This window comes from Salvelinus alpinus, chromosome 12, assembly GCF_045679555.1.
Source record: "Salvelinus alpinus chromosome 12, SLU_Salpinus.1, whole genome shotgun sequence".
In the NCBI taxonomy this organism is placed as follows: domain Eukaryota; kingdom Metazoa; phylum Chordata; class Actinopteri; order Salmoniformes; family Salmonidae; genus Salvelinus; species Salvelinus alpinus.
The window spans coordinates 5,082,211-5,109,610 of NC_092097.1; the positions used below are offsets into that span (position 1 = coordinate 5,082,211).

The 27,400-nt window shown below is 41.8% G+C and overlaps 1 long non-coding RNA gene across 2 annotated transcripts; it reads left to right on the top strand.

Moving 5' to 3' along the window:
• Positions 1 to 525: 525 nt before the first annotated feature.
• On the top strand, positions 526 to 13,251 carry LOC139535392 (uncharacterized). Of its 2 annotated transcripts, XR_011667117.1 has the most exons (6): positions 526 to 652; positions 1,770 to 1,953; positions 5,126 to 5,244; positions 10,989 to 11,070; positions 12,830 to 12,905; positions 13,047 to 13,251. It is a non-coding gene; the product is annotated as an uncharacterized lncRNA (long non-coding RNA). The 2 variants fall into 2 exon arrangements; XR_011667118.1 differs by lacking the exons at positions 526 to 652; positions 1,770 to 1,953 and adding an exon at positions 3,238 to 3,397.
• Positions 13,252 to 27,400: the final 14,149 nt, after the last annotated feature.

Here is a 27,400-nt window from a genome sequence, read left to right on the forward strand (position 1 = left end):
AGCATCTTACAAATATTTTTCATACTTCCAGTTTTTTCGAACTCCCTTCACTCGCATATAAGAGGGAGGCTTGCGCTACCGGTGCTGGCACATGCGCAGATCAAATACACACCGCTGGAACACTGATTCAACTTTTTACGTGTCCTTATAATTCTAAAGATTTAATCGGTGTATGCTTGCTCTGATTTTGACCTTACGCCGATTTAAGATAAGCAGAGTAAGATGTTTACATGAGTATTTCCATACGTGGCCTACTGCCATAATCAGTTTAATATTGAATTATTAGTGTGCATGTAAACATACTCAATATTTGCAGCTATAGGTGATAATGGGCTCGTTTCTCTGCCCAGGCGTTGCTGACGCCTGCCAAAACGTACGACTTGTTAGGTATTTTACGTGTCAGCTAACCACATATGTTAAAGCAATCTGTCAGTCGATGACACAGTTGATGACGCGGCATGTAACCATTGGTTGATGCATGCAATGTTTGAGCAGGGGAAGGCGACCAAAATCTTTCTAGGAGCTGATCCGTTGTCAGTACTGGCAAATAATTCTAATGTTAATGAAGATTTTAATGGATGAAGCTAATCCTTGAGCAGCGCTGCCTTTTTGATCCTATCAGTATCAACAGATGTCTCAACGACGCACTTAGGTAAACGTTGTCTCTGCGTGGTGTTTTAGGAAACGCATGTTACATCTTTGGCCATTGTAGGAAAGATTCATCGTTAAAACACTTGTAAGCATAAATTCCACCGCTATGGCAAAACCGGGCCCAGAACAGGATCTAACCTTTAATATAACCAGGAAAGTTCCATTGAGGTCAAAAGACATCATTCACAAGGGATCTAATAGGAATAGGCCTATGTTTAATGTGTGAAAGAGGGAAGCTTAAACTGTGTGGACTCTGTATGCATTGTACCCACAATATCCAGTAGTGAGCAGCAGCAGCATGGAACAGAGTATGAAGCCGCTAGGCATACTGTGCTAGCTGAGATTAGATAAGAGGAAGTGCTGAATATGTGCTATACTGTTCCTCTGCCAGGGTCTGGTACACTGGGCAGTAAAGGAGCCAGCTAGAGTCCTCCTCTCAGTACTGCTGATAGACATAATTGAACAACCACGCTGATTATTGATATCTGACAAACACGCAGCTGACTGTTTTTCGTTACATATTGGACTGCATGAGAGGGAGACACAAGATTCTATTTTTATACTTCATGCGTTTGAAGTTTGAACGTGGTTTCAAATGTATTCGTTGTTTAAACGATAGTGAGAACACACTCCATGTGTCTCTTTTTCACAGGACACAGTAAGTTCCCAAGAAGCCAATTTGATTATGTAGTCACAGTCTCTGACACACTTCTAGCTTCTTCTGTATCTCCAACACATCAATTTACAGCCAAGAGCTGGTGATGTGCAAGTACTGCCAACTACGCCAACTAGGTTTGAATAATTCCAGTAACTTTAACCTCCAAAACCAGAATTTCTATTTCTAACAACTATTCATAATCTTTTGGGGTTTTATGATAGCTTTAGTAATCGTATGAATGTACATAACAACATGCCATGCTACCATTGTTGCCTTAATTTATTGAGATTTGTGGAAGAATGTGCTGTTGGGCAATTGCTAATCTAGCATGCCAATACATCCTCCATTTCCAAATGTTTTGTTCCCAAGGCACCAAGTGAACACGACCTAGTTGTCTTTGTATCATGGACCCATGAATAACCTCTCTCTGTCCCTGTGTCCTCTCTCTCCCCTCTTCCAGCTGCTTGCCAACCGTGCCCCGGTGGCTCTCTGCAGCGTGGGGGCAAGGAGGGGTCAGCATGCCGCTACCAGTAATGTGGAACACAAGGCCCTTGGACAGGGCAGGACAGTCTGGCCCAGGAGGACCCTGAGATGTGGGGCCTGCTGCAGAAAGAGGACAGACAGTGCAGCTCATCGCTTCAGAGGTAAACTGAGCTGTCAGGCTGGAACTGTCAGTTTAGTAATTACAAGACACACTTAGGCTTAATCCCATTCACTTTCAATCGGTGGCTGTATGTATCAAGAGTCTCAGTGTAGGAGTGCTGATTTAGGATCAGTTTACCCTTTTAGATCACAATGAATACAATTACATGGACAAAGGGGACCTGATCCTAGATCAGCACTCCTACTCTGATACACTTGATAGCCTACATATGACCCCAGATCCTGATCATTAACTGACGTTCACACAGGCAGCCCAATTCTGATCTTTTTTTCCACTAATTGGTCTTTTGACAAAATCACATCTGACCTTGTTACATCAGATCTTTCTCAGATCTCAGATCTGGGCTGCCTGTCTAAACGCTAGTCTCGAAAACCTTCGCTAAGCAACACAGTGACTAAGGTCTGGTTTCAATGATATGGGCTCTTTTAGAGGAACTACGTCACTGCTTGGGTCACTAGTTTATCCGCTTGAATAAAATACAAAATAGTAGCTAATGAGTGCATTTCGCAAGTGGCTAATTTTCATCAACTACCTTAACCAAAAGAGTCCATAATTGAAACCAGACCCTAGTTCTTGTGTTGCCTAGGTTCAGGTTTTAAAGACTATCTAAATGCAGCCATTTACCAATATATTTTGAAAAAATATAATCTTTGAGAAGTCGAAACCACCTAAAGAAAAGCTAGACAGTCAGGGGGAGTCAAAAATTCTAAAAACGATGAATCTGTTTTTGGCGTGGCTACCTTAACGGAGCACGCAGGGTACATGCCCGATGTCCCCGATTGGGGTCCCCATTGGTTTTGTTATAATGTTTGAGCAGAAGAACACAGAATTAGCCATGGCGAAATGTTTAAAATTGTAAGAAATTAGCTTTCACACTGCAAAATTCTCTTAGCTCCATGGAAAAAAATCATAGAATTGCAGGAAATGACCTGAATAACAGCACATTTTCCTCTCTGCCTCCAATTTCTGGCCGATTTAAGCCAGGCACCCAACCCTGATATAGAGGGCACCCCCCTCTCCTCCATTGCCTTAGCTAAAAATAAACAATTGGGGGAAACACTGTACACGTCATTAGATAAATCAGTGCATATTTTTGTTTCCATTCCATAAACATTTGAAGGAACCAGGAGATTTTTTACTATTCAAACAAAGACACACGGTGAAAGGACGTGACCCAACTCTGTGACCCACTGACACCGCCCCCGATTAGAGGGTAATAAGGGAGCCCAAGAGTTAATACACACAGGAAACTTTATTCAAACACACACACACAGAGAGCAAGAGATGTACATGGGGATGGATCTGTAATACTGAAATGAAAGGAATACACATGGAGTGTGATGAATAGAGCAGGATGAATGTATGCATATCAAATGGAACATAACAGTGAATAGAAATGGAACCGAACAGCAACAGCCCAATAGGTAAGGACTGTATCTAAGGTAATAAGCATGTATTACACGGCAGTAATGTTAGCAATGGCTGCTAACAGTAATAAATGACAGCAGTGCAAGAAAGGACTATTTACATGACAGTAAGTAACCTAAAGCAGAGCTACAAGCCAATGAGATGGCATACATACTTAACATAGTAATTGCTAAATAATGATTACAGAGGTACAGTATAGCCAAGCTAAACAACAATAACAACATGCACATAAGTCCACCCACGTTCTGAGACTGGAATATCACCGTCCAGGCCCTGGCTGTATTTATACCCTTGCCACGGACCTGTCCGGTCAGTGCAGTGCTAGCGAGCATGCATGACCAGTGCATGAACAGTGTGTGGATGCATGGGGAGAGTCCGATTTGGCTGAAGCAACGAGCTGGAGGGGATCGATATCTCTCAAGTGAGGGGGAGAGCTAAACTACGCGGCGCCAGCCAGACATAAACAAACACACGCTGGTAAATAGTCCTACAGCGCCCTCGGCAGGGAAATTCGTAACGCACGGGTCCTTTATATCCTGTGAGGTTCCTCATCCTCTCTCCTCCTCCCGCCATTCCTCCCTCCTTCCTTCCAGCCCTGCAATTCCTGCTCAGTGGAGTATATCAGCTTCCTCTCAACACAAAACTGGCCCACTTTAGTCTGAGATAAAGCTGATATCTTCATACCGCCCCCTTTCTCTCCTCTGAAACACACACACACACACACACACCCTCGCCTCCTCTCGGCAGGCAGGCTACAGCCAAGGCTTCCTGGTTGAGGTGCCACTAGCTGAGCTTGCTGCTACTCCGCTTACTTGCTTGTTTTAAAAGGACAACACGCAGGCAGCGATTGCATTTCCAAGTCTAATGTGAGGAATGGGGTTGTTTCTCAGCATGGCACACGCACACAGCAGAAAGCTGTTGTTACGTGTGGTTGTGTGTGTGTGTGTGTGTGTAAGCTATTACCTGCGCCTTTATGTTATCTCTCATATCCTTCTCTAGTGGAGGTCTGAGAGGCATTAGCATACAACCCTATAGGGAGGCCCCTGTGCCAGACGTGTGTGTATCAGCGAGTGTGTGTGTGTGTGGCAGAGCGTGGCCTGACACCCGACAGGCGCTGTGATAATCTGGGCTGGGAGTGTCAGAATGCCACACTGAGGTGCCTGTCTGTCCCCTGTCACCTCCATGACACTGAATAGTGCTTACAGTCCCCTCGCTCTCCATGGGTGGGAGCTGACACTGTAGTTATGGTGGTTATAGCAGGCCTAGGATTCCCCACTAGCACCACTGGCAAAAAACTGTGAGGGTGTTCAGAATTCTGATTAAACGTTACACGGTGCATTACCACCGCTTAGTCTTCCCCCTACTTTATTTTCCATGCGGGGCCCAAAGGCGATCAAAGTATTATCCAGGCCCTCTACCTCCAAAACTGTCAATAGAACCCAAGCTCTCTTAGGCGGGGGGGGCAACCGAGCCAGGTGACTAGGAGGAGAAACAGTGCCACCGCTTATAGAAGTGGTTGTGCTTTTTCGCCCTTTTCTTTTTCGTTGTTGTAGATAAGTGTATGAAGACTGGGTTCGATAGTGTAATGATTGCTACTGGCTCCAGGGGAGATTTCTGCTAATCACTTAGCAGTTTTTAATTTAACAAGGTCTTGTCCTTCTGTCTCCTGCATTGATCTGATCCTGACGTGCATGTTTCTTCTGGTTTTTCTCTCCTCCCTACAGAACTTCTGCAGACTGGCTGCTCTCGAGGCCCAGGGATCCTGCCTCAACAACAAGTACTCAGAGGGGTACCCAGGCAGGAGGCAAGACTGTGGATACTGTAGGACTAGGCACTAGTTGAGGTAACAGAACAGTGGTGTAAAGCAGTTTTTTTGTTTGTTAATTATTTGTGTTTTTCACATTTTTGGCAGGCATTATGTTTCTCCCTCTCCATTATTTCAGTCCCCAGACGGTCCACTGCATTTACTACGTAATGAAATGAAATTACTGGAATTGTCAGATTGAATGACTAACAGATGGACAGAATATACTCTGTCCCCTGGTCCCCTCCCACCTCCTACACACGCACACCCAAACACACACACCTACTGTAAACACCTTTTCACCCAATTCCCATAAACATGTCAGAGCAAAAACAAAGCCATGAGGTCGAAGGAATTGACCATAGAGCTCCGAGACAGGATTGTGTCAAGGCACAGATCTGGGGAAAGGTACAAAAACATTTCTGTAGCATTGAAGGTCCCCAAGAACACAGTGGCCTTCATCATTCTTAAATGGAAGAAGTTTGGAACCACCGAGTCTCTCCCTAGAGCTGGCCGACCGACCAAAGTGAGCAATCGGGGGAGAAGGGCCTTGGTCAGGGAGGTGACCAAGAACCCGATGGTCTCTGACAGAGCTCCAGAGTTCTGTTGAAATGGGAGAAACTTCCAGAAAGACAACCATCTCTGCAGCACTCCACCAATCAGGCCTTTATGGTAGAGTGGCCAGACGGAAGCCACTCCTCAGTAAAAGGCACATGACAGCCCGCTTGGAGTTTGCCAAAAAGGCACCTAAAGGACTCTCAGAACATGAGAAACAAGATTCTCTGGTCTGATGAAACCAAGATTGAACTCTTTGGCCTGAATGCTAAGCGTCACGTCTGGAGGAAATCTGGCACCATCCCTATTGTGAAGCATGGTGGTGGCAGCATCCTACTGTGGGAATGTTTTTCATCGGCAGGGACTGGGAGACTAGTCAGGATAGAGGGGAAAGATGAATGGAGCAAAGTACAAAGAGATCCTTGATGAAAACCGCGCTCAGGACCTCAGACTGGGGAGAAAGTTCACCTTCCAACAAGACAATGACCCTAAGCACACAGCCAAGACAACGCAGGAGCGGCTTCGGGACAAGTCTCTGAATGTCTTTCAGTGGCCTAGCCAGAGCCCGGACTTGAACCCGATCGAACATCTCTGGAGAGACCTGAAAATAGCTGTGCAGCGACACTCCCCATCCCACCTGACAGCGTTTGAGAGGATCTGCAGAGAAGAATGGGAGAAACTCCCCAAATACAGGTGTGCCAAGCTTGTAGCGTCATACCCAAGGTGCTTCAACAAAATACTGAATACTAACGTAAATGTGATATTTCAGTTTTCTATTTTTGTAATAAATTTGCAAACATAAAAAAAAAATGGGTAATTTTGGGTATTGTGTGTGTATATAAATTAGGGAAAAAAGCATTTTAATCTATTTTATAATTTTCATTTTATTTTATTTTACCTTTATTTAACCAGGTAGGCAAGTTGAGAACAAGTTCTAATTTACACCTGCGACCTGGCCAAGATAAAGCAAAGCAGTGCGACACAAACAACACAGAGTTACACATGGGATAAATAAACATACAGTCATTAACACAATAGAAAAGTCTATATACAGTGTGTGCAAATGTAGTAAGATTAGGGAGGTAAGGCAATAAATAGGCCATAGGGGCGTAATAATTACAATTAAGCAATTAAACACTGGAGTGATAGATATGCAGAAGATGAATGTGCAAGTAGAGATACTGGGGTGCAAAGGAACAAAAAAGAAACGACAATATGGGGATGAGATAGTTGGGTGGGCTATTTACAGATAGGATGTGTACAGGTGCAATGATCGGTAAGCTGCTCTGACAGCTGCTCTGACACCTGGTCATCTGATGCTACACTCCATCACTCTCCTTCTTGGTCAAATAGCCCTTACACAGCCTGTAGGTGTGTTGGGTCATTGTCCTGTTGAAAAACAAATGATAGTCCCACAAAACGCAAACCAGATGGGATGGCGTATCGCTGCAGAATGCTGTGGTAGCCATGCTGGTTAAGTGTGCCTTGAATTGTAAATAAATCACTGACAGTGTCACCAGCAAAGCACCCGCACACTTTCACACCTCCTCCTCCATGCTTCACGGTGGGAACCACACATGCGGAGATCATCCGCTCACCTATTTTGCGTCTCACAAAGATACGGCAGTTGTAACCAAAAATTGCAAATTTGGACTCATCAGACCACAGGACAGATTTCCACCGGTCTAATGTCCATTGCTTGTGTTTCTTGGCCCAAGCAAGTCTCTTCTTATTATTGGTGTCCTTTAGTAGTGGTTTCTTTGCAGCAATTCGACCACGAAGGCCAGTTGATGTTGAGATGTGTCTGTTACTTGAACTCGGTGAAGCATATATTTGGGCCACAATCTGAGGTGCAGTTAACTCTAATGAACTTATCCTCTAGAGCAGAGGTAACTCTGGGTCTTCCATCCCTGTGGCAGTCCTCATGAGAGCCAGTTTCATCATTGTGCTTGATGGTTTTTGTGACTGCACTTGAAGAAACTTGAAAATTCTTGAAATTTTCCGGATTGACTGACCTTCATGTCTTAAAGTAATGCTGGACTGTCGTTTCTCTTTGCTTATTTGAGCTGTTCTTGCCATAATATAGACTTAGTATTTTACCAAATAGGGCTATCTTCTGCATACCACCCCTGCCTTGTCACAACACAACTGATTGGCTCAAACGCATGAATTAAGAAGGAAAGAAATTCCACAAATTAACTTTTAACAAGGCACAACTGTTAATTGCAATTCATTCCAGAATGACAAGAGCGTGCAAAGCTGTCAACAAGGCAAAGGGTGGCTACTTTGAAGAATCTCAAATATTAACACATATTTTGATTTGTTTAACCCTTTGTTGGTTACTACACTATTCCATATGTGTTATTTCCTAGTTTTGATATCTTTACTATTATTTATACAATGTAAAAATAAAACCCTGGAATGAGTAGGTGTGTTCAAATGTTTGACTGGTACTGTATATGAGTGCATAATAAAAATGGTGACATTTTACAAGAAATTGATTACCTGAATTCCCACCAAATTGCCTGAACTCCATTAATTATTTGTCCATGCCAATGTTGTATAATTAGTGATGCACCGATATGACATTTTTGTCCGATACCGATATCCGATATTTTCCTTGCCAAAAAAACGATACCGATATTTAACATTTTAGCGGCCTTTTAAGCATTCTAGTACAGTTAAATAGTTAACACACACACATGGACACAGCGGTCTAAGGCACTGCATCTCAGTGCAAGAGGCGTCACTACAGTCCCTGGTTCGATTCCATGCTGTATCACATCCGGCCATGATTAGGAGTCCTATAGGGCGGCACACAATTGGCCCAGCGCTGTTCGGGTTTGGCCGGGCTAGGCCGTCATTGTAAATAATAATTTGTTGTTAACTGACTTGACTAGTTAAATAAAGGTCACACACACATACACACCACACTGACCAAAAAGTTATTTTGTTGGCATTTACATATGTCCCCATTACCAGTAAAACAAAATCAAAACCTATTACTTTCACTTACTTGCTGTGCTGTTTCATTGTTCATTTGTGCAATCGTGTCATTCTCTACCAGGATTTCATCATACATGTCAAGCAGTGAAGTTTCAGCTCTGCTTGTCTGTGGCCTCTCTTCCTAACACGGAACCCAAACCGGCTGCTTGCGTGCGCTATCGTGCATAAATGTATTTTGCCCCCCCACACCAAACGCGATCACGACACGCAGGTTAAAATATCAAAACAAACTCTGAACCAATGACATTAATTTGGGGACAGGTCGAAAAGCATTAAACATGTATGGCAATTTAGCTAGTTAGCTTGCACTTGCTAGCTAACGTTAATTTGTCCTATTTAGCTAGCTTGCTGTTGCTAGCTAATTTGTCCTGGGATATAAACATTGAGTTGTTATTTTACCTGAAATGCATAAGGTCTTCTACTCCGACAATTATTCCACACATAAAACGGCCAATCGAATCGTTTCTAGTCATCTCTCCTCCTTCCAGGCTTTCTCATCTTTGAACTTATATGGTGATCGCATCTAAACTTTCATAGTATTACCATGACAACCGGCAACAAAGTTCGTCTTTCAATCACCCACGTGGGTATAACCAATGAGGAGATGGCACGTGGGTACCTGCTTGTATAAACCAATGAGGAGATGGGAGAGGCAGGACTTTCAGCGCGATCTGCGTCAGAAATAGGAATGACTTCTATTTTAGCCCTTGGCGTCGCAGACGCTCGTTAGCGCGCACAAGCAGTGTGGGTGCAATAATTGAATAACATGGATTTCAAAATTTACTTTGCGACGCTCGCGCACGCGACGTGTCCGGTCTGGTCAGCATGTAAGTGCTGTGTATGTAACATTTCACATAAACCCTGTTTCTTGAGTGCATCGGATTAGCGGTCCTTGTACATAGCATCGAGCATGGTGGTGACACAGTAAAGAGAGAATGCCACCGAATCGCTTGTTCACAGCCTGTTTCGGCAGTTTTGTTGAGCAGACATTTCAATGCCATGACATAGGGTATCATGTCTGCTGCAGGCGCAGTTGATGAGCTTATTTCTCGAGTCAGTTGTTCGAATGGAGCTAGCTAGTGTGTTCATGTTTCCAAGTTTCAAACATGTTCTCAAATGCCGTTGAAATGGCAGCTCGACTTGTTAACTGCTCGATCCACACAGCAGACATTGTGGGCTAGGTTAGGAATGCTGTGTTGCACGTGTAGCGCAACATTGTACGTGGTGTCATTACGTCATGTACCTACGTTATACAGGTATGCACGTCAGCTTTGACATCGGTTTTGCACATCGGCGTTAAACTAGACATCGGCCCGATGTCGATGTTGGCATTTTTAGCTAATATCGTCCGATTCCGATATCTTCACCGGTATATCGTGCATCTCTAGTTATAATTCAGTCAATATATGATGGATACATTTTTTCCCAAATGTTTGGAGTATTTGTATCCAACTGTTGCATTTACCAGAATTATATTTTAAACCTTTTAACAATTTTAATGACTGTTGCTACATGATCTCATACTTTATCTCTCGGTCTCCATTTCTATCTTGTTCTCTCACTTTCTCAATCTCTCTCTCACCAAGTCACTGTGTCACGCCCTGATCTGTTTCACCTGTCCTTGTGCTTGTCTCCACCCTGCTACAGGTGTCGCCCATCTTCCCCATTATCCCCTGGGTACTCATACCTGTGTTCTCTGTTTGTCTGTTGCCAGTTCATCTTGTGGGTTAAGTCAACCAGCGCTTTGTCTCAGCTCCTGCTTTTCCCCAGTCTCTCTTTTCTCACCCTCCTGGTTTTGACCCCTGCCTGTCTTGACTCTGAGCCCGCCTGCCTGACTACTCTGCCTGCCCCTGAGCCTGCCTGCCGTCCTGTTCCTTGGCCCCACCATTCTGGATTATCGACCCCTGTTTGCCTTGACCTGTCGTTTGCCTGCCCCTGTTGCTGTAATAAACATTGTTACTTCTACACAGTCTGCATTTGGGTCTTACCTGAAACGTGGTACACTGACTGCCACTAACTCAGTATCTTTTACTATCATAGTGTGTTCCATATTTTTTCAAAGGTATTGTCTTGTTAATTTAGATGACATGGACAACGTATATGAAGAAAAAAATACTGTGCATATATTACATTTATTGTAAGTTACAACATGTTATGTAAATGTATACCAAACAACCTAATGTCATGTTGCCTAACACGTTGTCGTTGTGGTCCTTCTGCAGTCTGACCCATGGTTACATGTCTGACACGAACAGGATCTCTGCTACCTCCATCTATTTTGAGTCCCTGCCCTACAAGCTCAATGTAAGTAGAGACCCTCTCTACCCCCACCCCAGGTTACTAGGTTTTCATCAATTTGCCTTTCCTCGATTGCTTGTGTCCTCTCTCCTCACCTCCTTCCCTTTGGAGGAGAAGGTCTGAGGGAAGGGACCTTGGATCCTTTCCTCCTATATGAATTGAGAGCCCTAATGTAACCCTGTCCAGTGTCCACACTCTCTGATCTATACACCCTCGCACCCTCACTGCTCACGTCTGCTACGCTAGTGGGGAACATTCATGGCCTTACTTCTCCTCATCTGTGGTCGCAGTATTACTACTATAAATGCTACTCGTCACTGATATAATATAATAGGCAGTAACAGTAGATAATCATAGATATCCTACTCTGCCCTGTTAGATCTATTTTACTGGTTCATATTGGTCAGTGCTGTACTTAGTTCTGTGTCATTGAGCACTTACTGGTTTGTATCCATTCCTGATATTTTCCTGATAACTGTTCTTCTGGCCCGTGTAGTGTTCAGGTTAGTGTTTCCCCCAAAAAAATTTTTACTGCCGGCGGGCCACCGTTGCACATTTTTTGTTTAATATTTCTGCAGAGATGTGTGAGATTTTGGCAATTTAGCCCTTTTTTTTTAACTTACTCAGAGTCAGATGAACTTTTGGATATCATTTTTATGCTTCTGCATGCAGTTTGAAGGAAGTTGCTAACTAGTGTTACTGCAATGACTGGCTGTTCCTGTAGACTTCCAGTCATGTTGCTAACACTAGTAGTTAGCAATGGCTCGCGTAACTACTTTCAACTTCCTTCGAATTGCACACAGAGACATACAAATGGTATCCATGAATTCATCTGAGTCTAGATAAGTAGAAAAAAAGGCTTAATATCCAAAATCCCACAATATCCCTTTAATATCAGAGTGACGAGTTACTACTTACATTTGTAGCAAACAGAGCGAGCAGGGGCGCGAATGAGACCCACAGCCACTGCTCCTTCCTCATCTCCCTACAGTGCAGTGGTGCTACCTTTGCCATCTCTGCTGAAAAAAATCTTAGGGGAATCACTGCAGGTGATCAATGTAGTGTGTTGTGCTGATCAAGGCTTTGGTTTGTGTGTGCGCTCTAGTGTGTGTGTGTGTGCAAAGTTTGGGTGTGTGTGTGTGTCTATCCGTGTGTGTTGTGATGGGGATGTGATCAATGGTGTGTGTGTCTCCTCTACTCTGCGTGTGTGTCTGTGTGATGGATGAATGGGCAGGACCCCACTGTAGGAGAGATAATAGGAAATTAACATGCCGGCCGGCGGGGATCACTCTATCCTACTCTCTCACTCACACCACTTTGTCCTATTCTCTCTGTCCTCCATCCTCAAAATGATCTTTACCTTGATGTAGTGAGGGGCGGTGTGTGTGTGTGTGTGTGTGTGTGTGTGTGTGTGTGTGTGTGTGTGTGTGTGTGTGTGTGTGTGTGTGTGTGTGTGTGAGACCACCTTGATGGAGTGAGGAGGGATCTAGAGATGGGAGATTATTCCTCTGTCTAAATAAAGCAGGTTTCCCTGTCCTTAAGAAGCTGTGGGTGCAAAGCTTTGGGGTTGATGACAATTGAATGGGACCGATATGGAGAAACGTATACCTTTTCAGTGCATTCTGCCTGTATGCATAGGTTTCTCACTCCCTCATTTAGCTGTAAAGCTTCAGGTGTTTGCGTACTTGTTCATCCCTTTCTCCCTCCATCTCTCACACTTGCCCTCCATCTCTCTTGCCCTCTCTCCTTTCCTCCCTCTCACCAGCCTGCCATATGACTCACTGACTACAACCAGCTGGAAGTGACCGCCCGTCTCTTCCGGCCCAAGGTGATCATTTCAGGTACCAGCGCCTATGCATGCGTCATTGACTATGCTCGCTTTATGAAGGTACAGACACGTTCATTTACTGTCTCTCACGCTTTCTGTCTTCTCTGTCGGTCTTCTATATCTCTCATCCCCTCTCTTTGTCTCTTTCTTTCAGATTCAGATAAGATATTATAGCATGAATGACAAGGCCACGGATGCTAAAGCGAAGTGAGATGACATCAACAACAACACAAAATAATTAAATAATGGTGATTAGAGAAAGGGGAAAACATATACTGAACAAAAATATAAATGCAACATGTAAAGTGTTGGTAACATGTTTCATGAGGTGAAATAAAAGATCCCAGAAATGTTCCATACGCACAAAAATCTTATTTCTCTCAAATGTTTGTGCACAAATTTGTTTACATCACTTTTAGTGAGCATTTCTCCATTGCCAAGATAATCCATCCACCTGACCGGTGTGGCATATCAAGAAGCTGATTAAACAGAATGATCATTACACAAGTGCACCTTGTGCTGGGGACAATAAAAGGCCACTCTAAAATGTGCAGTTTTGTCACACAACACAATGACACAGATGTCTCACGTTTTGAGGGAGCGTGCAATTGACATCCTGACTGTCGGCAATGTCCACCAGAGCTGTTGTCAGAGAATTTAACCGATTTCACACATACCATCACACGGGTGTGATCGTTCTACAGTGGTCCCTGAAGCGTACAATCAAACCGGTGTGATTAGAACGCTTATTTCGAACGTCCAGTTTCAAATGACAATCAGCATTTGAGCTGGCCACACTTTTTTCAGAAATTTTTTACACAAACACAGTCCTTACAAAGTTATGTCCAGAATGTGAGCAGTTTATTTTTGGATGGAATGTTCAGATATTCACAAAAGTATTTATAGCATAACACAATCATCCAAATCGGAAAAATATATGCTACAGTTGTCCTAGCGCTAACTGGGGAAAGATTGACGCAACACAAGCGGTCATATTTTCTAACTCTCGGCTGACATAAACTAGAATATGAATTAGCTAATAGCAATTACTATGTATAATTAATCACATCACGGGTGAGCTCACCGTTGATCTAAATAATTGAGTAAAACACTTTCTAGAAATCGAAAGTAATCCGAAGATGATTAGTTTCAGCGCGCAGACATGCTTTTTTTCCTCACAGAAACCAAAGATAATAGAAGACAAGATGAGTTTGGTCTGTTTATAGTATGCATGTTGAAGGGGTGTGTCGTCTACCATCGTTCACATCCCACCATTCACTTCCTGAAGTTCTCAAAAAATGAGTGAACCCTTACCTCATTTTGTTATAACATCTTTTGTCCGAAAGATGATTACGTGAAACCCAGAATGCATTGTATGTCAACAAACATGGCTCCACACATAGCTGGAATTAGCTTAGCTCATAATCAGTACAACCTTCAAAAAGGTATTTCACCCACAATGTGCCCATTACAATCTATGCAAGAATCGGAATGCATGACTTATCTCCGGTAATTGAAAAACATGTGAATAAAACAGTAAATATATCAATAATTACCACACTATTTTCTGATAGTGATTTAATGATACAAATGGTGCGTGCAGGCAGTCAATCACGTAACCTCTTACTCCCACTCTCAGCCATTCAGTGTTGTTGTTTATGTATGTAGCTAGTGAGCTAAGCTGTAGCATTAGCAATGTCTTTCAAAAGGAAACAACTTCTGGAGATTTAAAAACATTCTGACAATGAGTCTGAAAGTCAGGAATAAGATTCTGACAGTGACAGTGAGGAGCTGCCCCCCGGCCACTGAGAACACTGAATCTGAGGACCCCTTGTCCACTGACAAAGTCCCAGTTCCCTTTGAAGATGCTGGTGGTGATGGTGGCAGACTGACAGTGGATGAAGTACAGGAGTTCTGTGGTAGCTGGAAGGCTGCCAGACATTTCACCCCTCCTGGCCCTGCTGTTTGCTTTGATGAGTCCCAGTCTGGAGTGCAAAGCCCCTTGCCATTTCCATCTGAGGCAGAGTGCTTCTTGTTGTTTTGGACAGAGGAGCTGGTGGGAGACATAGCAGAGACCAATCACTATGCCTTGGAGCTACAGGAGAAGCGAGAGCAGCCAGGAGTGGGGAGGACAACCACAATTAGAGAAATGTATACCTTCTTGGTGACAGTCATTCTCATGGGGATAGTAAAGAAGAACTCCCTAAGAGAATACTGGAACACAAGTCCTATGTTTGCAACTCCCTTCTTTGCCACCCTCTTTTCCCAAGACTGCTTCCTAGTTCTGCTGCGATGGCTACATTTCATCAACAATGCTACTGCCATCCTAAATGACCCGTCATACAAAATAAGAAATGTCAACAGCTGGCAGTAAAGTGGCATGACAAAACAAAGACATCCATGTCCTCTCCACTGTCCATATAGCAACCATGTCGGCCACAGGGAAGGTGGTCCACCTGACGGGAGAGAGAAATATCAAACCAGACTGCGTGCTTGACTATAACCTCAAAATGTGGGCAATGGATAAGGCTGACATGATAAAGAGCTTTGTGGAATGCATTCAGAAAACAATGAAGTGGTATAAGATGATATTTTTCAATTTTCCCAGGGTAGCTTCAAAATACAACAAGCCAATACGTCTCTGACACAATTAGCATTGTTTTACAGAGCTAATAGAAGAACGTAGCTAGCAACATAATCACGATTGAATATAACACCATAAAGGTAACGTTACCTCGCGTGTCAGCGGTTATAAGGAAAATACACAAATATATTATGCTCCATACACACAGTGAGCTACAGTGGAACACGCCAAACATAAACTATTAGAACGTAATGAGGCACTTACTTTGATAGAAACACAGTCTTGATTTGAACATGGGTGTCTGTAGTGACGCCTCTAGCACTGAGACGATGTGCCTTAGACAGCTGTGCCACTTGGGAGTCATAAGGCCAGAGTAGCTTCAAAATACAACACATGCTAATACTTCTCTGACGCAATTAGCATTGTTTTCCAGAGCTAATAGAATGTGAATTTTGTCCGGGTCAGAAATGTCTAAAATATTAATTTGTCCGCAAAAGTAAAAATGACTACTTTTATGTGAATGAATGAGGCGGAACACACCTCAATTCAAACTGTTCTTAGAAAATAAACTTGCTTTAAAATAATTTGAAATTGACAAGTTGAAAACAGCCTATAAATAAAAACAGCTTTGGTTTGAGGGCAGCGCGGATTAAATGTACTGTTGTGTAACGATCACATTCTGGAATGGAGAGAACGTTCTAACATCACATGCATAAAAAACTCACGCTGGGGCGACCGTTAGAGATATTTGGAACTCACACATGAAAGGGTTAATGTTAATTTCTCTACCATAAGCCGCCTCCAATGTTGTTTTAAAGAATTTGGCAGTATATATCGTGTTAACTGCTAATACTAATCACTAGTTAGCTGGCTCACGTTAGCTAGCTTGCTAAATTTACTAATAGTCAGAACAAACGCAGCCAACTAATACAGTCTGGTACCAGTGCTGGTGTATGCCTAGATAAGCATATATTTTTTTACGTGGATTGAACGGTATAACACAATCAGAATGAAGAAAGACCCATTTGAAATCCCTTATTTGTGTTGCCTTCCTAGAGTCATGAACTACTATAATTTAGATATTTTATTAATTCAAAAACATAAAATACCATCAATTACCATCATACCATTAAACATTTAAAAAATATTGTGATCTGATGTTTTGGCCATATCGCCCAGCCCTATACTTTGCAACCATACTGTAGTATTGAGGTCAGAATTGCATTGGGTTTGATAGCTTAAAATGCTCTCCGTTTGGGGAAAAAGCCAATTTGACATTTGTTCAGGGTATTTTGTCTATTAACATTGCTACCCATCCCGGATCCGGGAGCATCCTCATCAAAAAAGCTGACTAGCATAGCATAGCATCGATTCACCAGAATCTCCGGAGATATTTTGGACAGTCACCTAATCTAATCAAAGAACTCATCATAAACTTTACTAAAAAATACATGTTGGACAGCAAATTAAAGATACACTAGTTCTTAAAACTTCTACTGCCTCAGAAACCCGGAAACACGGCGAATATCTCCGGCTCTGATTTTATTTGATACATGTGATAATAACATCATAAAGTAGGTTTTTTCAACCGAGTTTTATCAGTTTATTCAACGTTTATTGGGACTTTTGGAATTTTCCGTTCTTTGCGCCAAGAGTTGATGGGCATGTTCGCGCCACTAGGCTAGCCAAGGTTGCTAATTCGACAGAAGAAATGTACATTCTAAAACCAAACAACGATTTATTCTGGACCAAGGACTCCTTGTACAACATTCTGATGGAAGCTCAACAAAAATAAGAAAACATTTATGATGTTATTTCGTATTTCTGTGTAAAATGTTGAGTCCTATTCTCTGCCGTTTGGTGAGCGCTGTCTCGCAATAACGCTGTATGTTATGGTAAAGTTATTTTTTTTTATCTAACACAGCGGTTGCATTAAGAACCAGTGTATCTTTCATTTGCCATACAACAAGAATTTTTATGTAAAGTTTATGATGAGTTCTTTGGTCAGATTAGGTGAGTGTCCAAAATATCTCTGGAGATTCTGGTGAATCGATGCTACTTATTCACAATGTATAATCAGGATTTGTAGCTCTAAATATGCACATTTTCGAACAAAACATAATTGTATTGTATAACATGATGTTATAAGACTGTCATCTGATGAATTTGTTCAAGGTTAGTGATTAATTTTATATCTTTTGCTGGTTTTTGCGAAAGCTACCTTTTGCGGTGAATAAATGCGTTTGTGTGTTTGGCTATTGTGGTAAGCTAATATAATTCTATATTGTGTTTTCGCTGTAAAACACTTAAAAAATCGGAAATATTGGCTGGATTCACAAGATGTTTATCTCTCATTTGCTGTACACCATGTATTTTTCATAAATGTTTTATGATGAGTATTTAGGTATTTCACGTTGCTCTCTGTAATTATTCTGGCTGCTTTGGTGATATTTTTGATGGTAGCTGCAATGTAAAACTATGATTTATACCTCAAATATGCAGGTATAAATCGAACAAAACATAAATGTATTGTATAACATGTTATAAGACTGTCATCTGATGAAGTTGTTTCTTGGTTAGTGACTAATTGTATCTCTATTTTGTCGGTTTTGTCGGCTATTTTGTCGGTTTTGTGAAAGCTACCTATGCGGTAGAAACATGGTGAAAATATGCGGTTGTGTGTTTGGCTATTGTGGTTAGCTAATAGAAATACATATTGTGTTTTCGCTGTAAAACACTGTTTATCTTTCATTTGCTGTATTGGACTTGTGATTTCATGAAAATTATATTATATGATATCCCTGTCCCGTTAGGCTAGGCTATGCTAGTCAGCTTTTTTGATGAGGAGGATCCCGGATCCGGGAGAGAGAAGTGGTAGAGGTTATTAAGCACCAGCTGTCAGAGCAGCTCACAGATTACTGCACCTGTACATAGCCCATCTATAATTTAGTCCAAACAACTACCTCTTCCCCTACTGTATTTATTTATTTATTTTGCTCCTTTGCACCCCATTATTTCTATTTCTACTTTTCACATTCTTCCACTGCCAATCTACCATTCCAGTGTTTTACTTGCTATATTGTATTTACCTCGCCACCATGGCCTTTTTTTTGCCTTTACCTCCCTTATCTCACCTCATTTGCTCACATTGTATATAGACTTATTTTTTCTACTGTATTATTGACTGTATGTTTTGTTTATTCCATGTGTAACTCTGTGTTGTTGTATGTGTCGAATTGCTATGCTTTATCTTGGCCAGGTCGCAGTTGCAAATGAGAACTTGTTCTCAACTAGCCTACCTGGTTAAATAAAGGTGAAATAAATAAATAAAAAGGGATGCTCAGTCTGTCTTTCATTTTTACGTTTTCATTTGATCTTTTATTTCATTCGTTGTGATGGGGAAGTCGGGAGGATTCTGCTTAAGCTTAGTTGTAATTTCTATATCCTCTAGTTTCTGTTTATCTCAGAGGGGTTTAGATCCTTTATTTCAAATTCATTGTAAATGTTTTCAGTACTTTCTCCAGATTGTTCCTTGTTGAATAGCTAATTATGTTTTATTGTTATTAATGTTTTTGTATAATTCCCAGAATGAGTTTTGATCATTAGTTTTATTTTCAAATGCTTTTCATTTTTTCTGAGTTTCTGCGGTTCTGGATTTTTTTTCTCCTTAGCTAATGATAGAGATTTCAGAGCATGTTAAGGATCCGCTACCGCTTGTCCATCCGAGACCGAGTCCTTTCACTCACTCAGTGATTCTGCTGCCACTTGCACGAAAGAACGTATTTGTCTACTGTAACCGTAATCTATTGCAAACATAAGCACGCGCGGCACAACAGGCAGTCTAGCAATTTCATGTTGTTTTCAGGATTTCATGCAGAATTTAGGCAAGCTATACGTACGTAGCATATCAAACAAGCAAGACACAGACAGGGTGTCAAAATCGATTTAATGTGCAAACATTGGCTATTGGGAGGTAAAGATATTTTTTGGAGCAACTCTGGCTATATGACAGTATAGAGGTTACATCCCACAAAACAATATATTTTTGCCCTAATGCAATGTGAAGGCTGCTTCCTGCTTGTGTTACGGCAAAATCCGTTACAACAGACAGAGAAGGTTGTTGCCTTCATAATATACACTGAACAAAAATGTAAACGCATCATGTAAAGTGTTGGTCCAGTGTTTCATTGGCTGATTTTTTGTTGTTGCACACAACACAATGCCCCACAGATGTCTCAAGTTTTAAAAAGAGTGAGCAGAGTTCCTTTGAAACTTCCAGAAGGACAATCTCTGCAGTACTCCACCAATCAGGCCTTTATGGTAGAGTGGCCAGATGGAAGCAACTCCTGTAAAAGGCAAATGACAGCCCGTTCGGGGTGTGCTAAAAGTCACCTAAGACTCTTTGGCCTGAATGCCAAGCGTCACGTTTGGTACCCCCTCCCCGGCGCGTTCGGCTCCAGCCGCAGGATGCCAACCAAAGGGATGATCCGGGGTTCAGGAGCGGACCGGTCACCCCTGCTGATGCGCAGGAACCTGTCGCTGGCTGGGATTGCGGTAAAACTGACCGCCAGGCTGAGGCAGGGGAGCCTGTAGCGGCGCCCGGATCCGACGTCATTCACACCGAAAACAAAAAACACTCCCTGATGCTTCCCTTAGATGAGGCGTTATTCTGTAACATGTGAGCTGAGAGTCGGGAAGCAAGTTCAGGGAGTGAGTGTTTTAATAAATAAACGTAACTGTAATGAACACGACGGGAGACAGAGAGCTGGTTTCAAGCGCAGAGCGCAGCAGGTGTTTATTGTAAAGGACCACAGGAGGAGGCAGGGAGCTGGGTCCAGGGGCAGGCAGAAGGTTATACACAGGGACTCCAAAAAGGCAACAGTACAGGCAGGGAAAAGGCTAGTAACGTTGTCCGGGAGATCAGGCAATAGGTTGATAACAGGAAATCTGATAGGCGAAAGTACAGGCAGGCAAAAGGCGCTGTTAGTGAGGCAGGCAAAAACTATCATACACGGGAGGATTAAATCACAGGAAAAACAGAGCTCCGAATAGAAGTGTGTCACAAAACAAACAACACCTCACAATGATGGGGTGCAAAGAACTAAACAAAATAGTGTGTGATAATGACATACAGGTGTGTGAACAGGTGATCAGAATTCAGGTGATTGGGATCTGGAAAGTGAGCTGCATTCAGGGGATCTACAGTGGGGAGAACAAGTATTTGATACACTGCCGATTTTGCAGGTTTTCCTACTTACAAAGCATGTAGAGGTCTGTAATTTTTATCATAGGTACACTTCAACTGTGCGAGACGGAATCTAAAACAAAAATCCAGAAAATGATATAGTGAAGCACCCGAGTGAGCTGGGGGCGCAATTACGCAGGTATTTTCCCGGAACGGACGACACAGACAACTGGATTCGTTATCCCTTTCATGCCCTGCCTCCAGTCCGCTTACCGATATCTGAACAAGAGAGCCTCATCGAAATTGCAACAAGCAGTTCTGTGAAAATGTTATTTAATCAGAAGCCACTGCCAGATTTCTGGCTGGGCTGCACTCAGAGTTTCTTGCTTTGGCAAATCACGCTGTTAAGACACTGATGCCCTTTGCAACCACGTACCTATGTGAGAGTGGATTCTCGGCCCTAACTAGCATGAAAACTAAATACAGGCACAGACTGTGTGTGGAAAATGATTTAAGACTGAGACTCTCTCCAATACAACCCAACACTGCAGAGTTATGTGCATCCTTTCAATCAAACCCTTCTCATTAACCCGTTGTGAGTTATTCACCATTTTCGATGAAACAAATAATGTTTTACATGTAAGATACCTAAATAAAGAGCAAAATTATTGATTATTATTATATTATTATTTGTGCCCTGGTCCTATAAGAGCTCTTTGTCATTTCCCATGAACCGGGTTGTGACAAAAACTCCCACTCAAAAAAAAAAAACATTTGAGAGTGCGCTGACCCTGGTGCTAGAGGGGGTACGCAGCTGAAGGTTGAATATTTGAAGGGGTACGGGACTATAAAAAGTTTAGGAACCACTTCTGTAGACTGGACTACATAGACTACTGAGACTATAGACACTGAGAGACTATAGAGACGCGAGACAATAGATACTGGAGAGAGTATAGATACTGTAGAGACTCGGGTGACTATGGAGACTATACGGAATCCGCAGAAGATACATATGTATGCATAGGAGGTCATGTCGAGTAATAAGGGAGATTACTGTGTGTGTTTGGGAATAGTACTAAGTGAATGTGGATGAGAGTACTGTGTGCTTGACTAACTAACTGAACAGGGGTTTAGTCCCTGGGTGAGAGTTGTGTGAGTGTGGTAAGGATGTGCTAATCTGATTGGAATTTGGATGATAAACTGTTTGATTGGAATTTGGCTGTTAAACTCATTGGAATTTGGATGACAAAATTATTTATTGAAATGTGGATGTTAAAGACATTGAAATGTGGATAATAAGATTGAAATTGAGCTATTAAGTAATGAGTGAATGAAAGCTGTCAGGGGACTAGCTGACGACGTGTGAAAGAGGTGAATGAATGCCCCAACCAGTTCTGTGAGCTGTGTTTTTCAATCTGTGACGTTATCTAGGCGTCTGTCCAACACCGTCGTTGGATCTACAGGTGGAGTTTGATGTATAACGTTATTATGTAGGGTGATATGAAAGTTACTATAGATAAAGTAACATATTTGTATAATGGGTTATTATGATGACCTGAAGAAGTAAGAATAGAATAATAATAATAATATACAACTAGCACACCCACACATAGACGTACATAAGTGGAGTAAAAAGTATTCTGTTCAGAGTGGTCCCTTGATGGATCATTTGTATGATAAGGTTAAATAATTGTACGGGACTTGACTTACCCCTGACAAATAGAACTATAAACGCTTAGAAGATTTCCTCCACCCTGTTAATGCATTTTGAAATAAGTCTGTACGGCCCAGTAGATCACTGGGGCTAAACTGCCTGCCACCCAGGACCTCTACACTAGGCGGTGTCAGAGGAAGGCCCTAAAAATTGTCAAAGACCCCAGCCACCCCAGTCATAGACTGTTCGCTCTACTACCGTATGGCAAGCGGTACCGCAGTGCCAAGTCTAGGACAAAAAGGCTTCTCAACAGTTTTTACCCCCAAGCCATAAGACTCCTGAACAGGTAATCAAATGGCTACCTGGACTATTTGCATTGGGTGCCCCCCCAACCCCTCTTTTACGTTGCTGCTACTCTCTGTTTATCATTTATGCATAGCCACTTTAACTATACATTCATGTACATACTACCTCAATTGGCCCGACCAACCAGTGCTCCCACACATTGGTTAACCGGGCTGTCTGCATTGTGTCCCGCCACCCACCAACCCCTCTTTTACGCTACTGCTACTCTCTGTTCATAATATATGCATAGTCACTTTAACCATATCTACATGTACATACTACCTCAATCAGCCTGACTAACCGGTGTCTATGTAGCCTCGCTACTTTTATAGCCTCACTACTGTATATAGCCTCATTACTGTTATTTTTCACTGTCTTTTTACTGTTGTTTTTATTTCTTTACTTACCTATTGTTCACCTAATACCTTTTTTGCACTATTGGTTAGAGCCTGTAAGTAAGCATTTCACTGTAAGGTGAAATACCTGTTGTATTCGGCACACATGACAAAAAAAACTTTGATTTGATTTGAAGTCCATACCCTGTTAAATAGAACCAATGAATGTTGAACATGATTTTCTGTTAACTAAAGTTTCCGTTGACATCCCACATGATGAAGTTCTAAACCAATTTGTGAGTAGGCAAAATGGAGACTGCATCTCTTTCCCTGTTGTCTCTATCAGAGCTCAGGATAAGACCCAGATGCAGACAGCTAGAGTCACAGATATTTATTGACCCAAACAGGTGACAGGCAAAAAACAGGTCAAAGGCAGGCAGAGGTCCGTAATCAGAGTCAGGCAGGTACAGAACGGCAGGAAAGCTCGGGGTCAGGGCAGGCAGAATGTTCAGAACCGGGGTAACTAGGGAACAGAGCTTGAGAAAGCAGGTAGACGGGAAAACACGCTGGTAAGACCAGACAAGACGAACTGGCAACAGACAAACAGAGAACAGAGGTATAAATACACTGGGGATAATGAGGAAGATGGGCGACACCTGAAGGGGGGTGGAGACAAGCACAAAGACAGGTGAAACCGATCAGGGTGTGACGGTCTCAGGTGCCAGACTTCTTATGGACGGAGAGCAACATCTACTGGGGACTAAGACAGTGCAACCCAGTTAATATATATTGATCCCTCCCAAGCACTACATATGAATCTTAAAATAATAAACATTTAATAAATATTGAAGCAGAAAGTGAATATCCAACAGAGATTGGTAATACAAATATAGTCACTTTTTGAAGGTATACTAAAATGAGAACAATGCCTTCCAATATGGAGAAAGTTATCATGTTTGTTTTGTTTTAAACCTTGTAATAGGGGGAAAAGCAAAATGTTGTTTGAGAGTGATATGTGTGTTTAAGCAGTAGTGATGAGGTATTCCTATTGGGAAGAAGGGTTTTAGTTGAAGGAAACAGATTATGGAGACTAGTGAAAGTAACAAAGATTGGTAACTGGCTTTCAGATAGCATCCAATAATGCAATATTTTAGTAAATTGAAGGAGTAAAACAGATGGATTGAGCATTGGGACTGATATTAAATTAGAGGCTGCTCACTCTACAAGACTTGGTCCACTGCTCTTGTGTTTAAATCATCTGCTGTTTGGATTAGAGATAACCTTCCCGTGGAACAATAGATAGCCACCAGTACATATTGAACTCAAACAGGCTGTGAGAGACACAGTGGGGAAATTCGGGACATTATGTACAGAATTTTATGTCAATGCAACAGGTCAAAAAAATTACGATTACAATAATTATGGTTTATTTTAGAAGGGGCCCAATTCAGCTTTACGGAACACCGTATCATCTGATTTGCCTGAAGTATACAGTTGAAGTCAGAAGTTTACATAGACTTATGTTGGAGTCACTAAAACTCGTTTTTCAACCACTCTTCAACCACTCTATCAACTGATGCTGGATCGCCATGGTAATGTAGAATGTTCATTCAAATGATGCTAACTGATATGGCTCATGCAATGGAATGTACAGTTGAAGTCGGAAGTTTACATACACTTAGGTTGGAGTCATTAAAACTTGTTTTTTATCCACAAATTTCTTGTTAAGGAAATCTGTGACCAGATGCATGTCTTTATTCCCATGTGGAATCCATAGATTAGGGCCTAATGAATTTATTTCAATTGGCTGATTTCCTTATATGAACTGCAACTCAGTAAAATCTTTGAAATTGTTGCATGTTACATTTATATTTTTGTTCAGTGTATATGCAGTAATTAACCCTTTGACAAGTACGATCACGTATCTGTGATCATTGTTGAGTGGTCACTGACGCATGCAGATGTGAATAGTAGCAACAGAACGTATGACGCAACAAATGCCTCTAAACAGCCTTGTTGTCTGAACAGCGTCTAAATATTTGTTTGTACTGATGGAAAATAAAGGTCCTCAATTTGACCTTTTATTATAAAAGATAAATGCGAACTTCATCATCCAAGCATCACACGGGAAAACATCCACAGCCAAACTCATTCCATAAACCAGTCTAAATAACAGGTTGCGCTGACAAAAAAACGAAACATAAGTTAGCAACCTAACAGCTAGACTAGTTTACAATGTACCACATCTCTGGTGAGACCAAGAGAGAAATGTAATGTTGTTTAGAAACGAAATGCATGTCAGCTAATCTAACAGCAGCTAAATTCTTTATGATGGCAGCCATGTTTGTTTATGTTTGACTGGCATTCTCCTTAATCCCAGAATGCCATCCACTATAAGACACAAATAAACAAAGTCAAAGATGGCTGCGCTCATTGCCTGAAAAATGTTAACTTAGTTTAGCCACTTTTCAGCATTTACAAATCGTCAATGTACTTGTTAGTGTATACAAGAATGCACATGACTTGACAAGTCGTTCCCCGTTTTTGACGAATCACAAAGCAAATAAAATGTTATCACATCACGTCATGATTTTACCTAGTGTTTTTCCGAGTTCACAGTTGTCTTGAAAGCACCATAAGTCAGTCGAATTAACTACACCTTGTTATAACATCTTTGGTCTGACAGACGCTTACGTGACAACCAGAATGCATTGTATGATGACAAACAAACATGGTGCCACACATAACCGGCAAATAGCTTAGCATTAGCTCATCATAGTCTGTACAACATTCCAAAAAGTATTTTACACACATCATACGAGTCCATTACAATCTATGCAAGAATCGGAATGCATGATTTGTCACCAGAACTTGAAAACATGAATAAAACAGTAAATACATTATGATCCATACATACATACATACACACACTACAGCACACTACACACTACAGCACTACAGTGTGCTACAGCAGAAACGACAACACGATAACATAAATTGTCCGCAACAGTGAAATGGGATACTTCTTATGTGAATTAACGAGGAGGCAGAACACACCTCAATTCAAACTGTTGATAGGAAATACAATTTGTTAGAAAATAATTTGAAATTGACAAACTGAAACATAGCCTATAGATAATTAGCAGGCAACGTGCCTTGGTTTGAGGGCAGCGTGGGTAACTGTCTTGTTGCGTAGCAATCACATTTTAGAACAGTGAGAGCATTATGCCATCACGCTCATGAAAAAACTCATTCAGGGGCAACGGTTAGAGATATTTGTAACTCACGCGTAAAAACCTTAATGTCTGGACTGTAACCTGTCATTTGTGTCTTCTATAAAAACACATGTTCAAACCTTTTCCAGAATGTGCATATCGTCTATAATCATGTCTGGATGGCTGCAGCAGCAGTCTTATTTAGCAGTAGGTAATGAATGCACTCAAGCCTTACTAAGTGGAGCTGTCTGGCTGCGTTTACACAACCCCACGCTAATGCACAATAATTATCTCATAATAAAACATAAGTGGTGTGTTCGTTGGTGGCGTAATAGCGGTCTGTCCCTGCCAGTCTAGTGTGTGTCCGACTGCGAGTGAGTGTAGGCTCTGCTTTCTCTGTTTGTGTTTAATTCTATTTTGTATACATGGCAGCTAAAAGCTGAAGTACAAACAAAAAAATAACAATGATGAATCAATAAATTGTGAGAGAAACTTGAAGGGATGATGGATGATGATGATCTGGGAGAAGCAGATAGGATGGCATTGTTTACCATCGAGTGATGCGTGCGAATTCCAACATCAAAAAGCTCTTTAGCAGGATAGCTAACCCTGATTTCAGGACTTTGACAAACTTACAATCAGTGCTGAAGACCAACGATTATATGAATGGACAAAGCCATTGATCACGTGACATCATTCATTCCCATGTGAAGACTCAATAGCGCATTTGAAGCCAAAGAAGTCTGGTTAAGATGGCGTCTCATGGAGACATAGGCCACGTTAGACGTTAGACTCTTAGACGTCCCTGATGCCTGACAGATGTTGCAACACCTGGATAGGTATTTTAAGTATCAAACCACATATGTTATAGTTGATTACACAGTCGATGATGTGGCACACAACCATTGGTTAGTCCACCGGCTCCTGGGAAGTTGTATTAATGCTCTGAGAATGGAAATGATTGGTTATTTGGAGGTTTTTGAATAACTTCCTTAAATTTTTCACTGAATGTTTCAATAAGACTTTTAATATCACTGCTCGCTTATTTTGGGTTAACTTTTTTGAACTCAAAGCACGGAAACATGGAAATACATTTCCTTAGGCATTACTCATGCAAACATATATATTTTTCGTGACACGACATAACGGCACCACCAGGATGGAGCTAGTGTTGTCATGTCTACTCCGGC